Below are 3,004 nucleotides of genomic sequence, written 5' to 3' on the forward strand. Positions count from 1 at the left end.
ATGGCAATCCACTCCAGGACTATTGCCTGGAAAATCCCATGGACAGAGGAGCCTGGTAGGCTACAGTCCATGGGGTCGCAAAGAGTCAGACACGGCTGAGCAACTTCACTTTCACTTTCTTTCACAGAACTTGAGAGTGCTGGGTAATACCTTCCTTAGACTCCTTGGTAAAACCTGTGAGGGCTAGATGGTAGCAGATCATGTGACCTGATAATTCAGTAATATGTCTGGGAATCCAGGAGTTTGGAGCATGTTGGGAGACTTTCCAAAACTGAAATAGAAATCACTACATCTTGAACACTGACCAAGGAGATAAAGAACACTTGTCTTCATTGGATTTTGGAGGCCAAAAGTACCAAATTTCGATGTGCAGCTCTGGCCCTTTGCCAGGTGATCTTAAAGGCTGTCAGCCTGAGTGAAGCCCAAAATAAGAGAAAGCAATCTGTGTGGTCCAATCCATAGTGAAAGTAGCTCAGCCATTTGATTCACCATAAACTACAATATTGCTTGAAGTGCTGTGGGCAGACGGATGCTCTATGTGTACTGTGCTAACCCCTAGTAGAAAAGTCACAGATCTCAAGTTTCTAAAGCAGAGGTCAGCCAACTACAGCCTGCAGGCCAATTCACCTTGCTGCCTGCTTTTGTAAATAAAGTTTTATGGGAACACAGCCCTATTCATTCACTGACAATACTATACATGACTGCTTTTTGTACTATAGCAGAAGTTGAGCAATTGTGACAGAGACTACATGGCCCACAAAATCTAAAATATTTACAATTTGTCTCCTTACAAAAAAAAAAATAGTTTGCCAATCCCTTTTAGGAGCAAAGCTATGCCCTTTTTATCCCACAAATGTTTTTCTCTTGAAAAATAACTCTTGGCTTACCAGTGGCTCCTGGATACTGAAGTTTGATCATTGGATACTGGATGACTGTGCAATTATACTGCCCATAATGAAACTGACTTATAGGACCCACCCAGTCATAAAGTCAAGAATACCTAACACAGTTCCATCATTAAACAGAAATGGGACCTATTCCAAGGAGATCCTAAAGGCACAAATACGTTTCATAAGCAAGTAGCTCATACTCTCTGGGAGTCTGTGTCTACTGCACTGCCATCCTACCTCAAATCATGCCCATATATTCACTTGGATCAGTATGCTAAGAGAAAATCATTTGAGTGTGGTTTGGTGGTTTTTCTGCCAGGAGACTACTGTAGCATTAAGCCCTATTTGGAGTGTCTCTAAAGGATAGTATAGAAGGAATAGCCTTAAAGTGAACATAATTTCAAGTGCTACATATCCACTTTGCTAGATGGAGAATGTGTTTCTGGTTAGAATCTGTATCATTTCTCGGGCAGTGGCTAATCATTGTCAAATAATTAGAGACTTGAAATTAATAATATTGGAAGACTGATTAAAAGGAAGATTGAAGAAGAAATACATGGATGAATCTTTTGGAACCAGTCCAAGTCCTGAGATATTTTTTTATAAAATACAAATGTTCACTGAAAAACTCTCACTACAAAGGAAGTTATTAATAATCACATGAAAAGGATAATCAGTCATCCATCCTCCTTAGCTATTCCAGCTCACTTTCTGATGAGATTATGAGTAAACTAACAACTGTGGAAGTTTTGGAAGTTTTCTGGAGGCTCCTAGGAGAGAATTTATTCCTTGTCTTTTCTAGCTTCTAGAGACTGACTATATTCCTTGCATCTCATGGTTCCACATCACTGATCCCTGCTTCTGTCCTTATATCTCTGGTTCTGATGACTCTTCTGTGTCTGTTTTATAAGGACTCTTGTGATTACCTTGGGCATACCTCATAATCCTTTATACCATATAAATTAATATATTTATAGCTTTCAGGGATTAAGATGTGGACATCTTTGGGAAAGGAGGAGATTATTTAGCCTACTGCAATAAACAATTTTAAACAGGGCTCACATGAAGAATATATAAGGGACATATACAAATAAATAAGCTAGATTCCTAGGCTATATTATCAATTATTTTCAAATTAATTCACAAGTATTTGCAAACTGATAAAGTCTCAAAATACAAAATATATGCAAACCCCCTTAAAGTCATTAAGAAATGGCAATTTGGGAGGAAAAAAGTAAGTAAAGAATATGAACAGCAATTCAAAGAAAAAGAATCACAAATACTTGCAAAGCAGAAATAGAGACACAGATGCAGAGAACAAAAGTATGGACAGCAGGGAGGGAAAAGGGGTGTATGAATAGGGAAACTGAGATTGACATATATACACTACTGCTACTAAGTTCCCATGGACGGAGGAGCCTGGTGGGCTGCAGTCCATGGGGTCGCTAAAAGTCGGACACGACTGAGTGACTTCACTTTCACTTTTCACTTTGCTGCATTGGAGAAGGAAATGGCAACCCACTCCAGTGTTGTTGCCTGGAGAATCCCAGGGAGAGGGGAGACTGGTGGGCTGCCGTCTATGGCATCGCACAGAGTCCGACACAACTGACGTGACTTAGCAGCAGCAGCAGCTACTAAGTTGCGTCAGTTCAGTTCAATTCAGTTCAGTCACTCAGTCGTGTCCGACTCTTTGCGACCCCATGAATCGCAGCATGCCAGGCCTCCCTGTCCATCAAAAACTCCCGGACTTCACTCAAACTCACATCCATCGAGTAGGTGATGCCATCCAGCCATCTCATCCTCTGTTGTCCCCTTTTCCCCCTGCATCCAATCGCTCCCAGCATCAGGGTCTTTTCCAATGAGTCAACTATTCATATGAGGAGGCCAAAGTACTGGAGTTTCAGCTTTAGCATCATTCCTTCCAAAGAAATACCAGGGCTGATCTCCATTAGGATGGACTGGTTGGATCTCCTTGCAGTCCAAGGGACTCTCAAGAGTCTTCTGCAACACCACAGTTCAAAAGCATCAATTCTTCAGTGCTCAGCTTTCTTCACAGTCCAACTCTCACATCCATACATGATCACTGGAAAAACCATAGCCTTGACTAGATGGAC

The sequence above is a fragment of the Bison bison genome, unplaced genomic scaffold (assembly GCF_000754665.1).
Source record: "Bison bison bison isolate TAMUID 2011002044 unplaced genomic scaffold, Bison_UMD1.0 scf7180017864471, whole genome shotgun sequence".
NCBI classification, from domain to species: domain Eukaryota; kingdom Metazoa; phylum Chordata; class Mammalia; order Artiodactyla; family Bovidae; genus Bison; species Bison bison.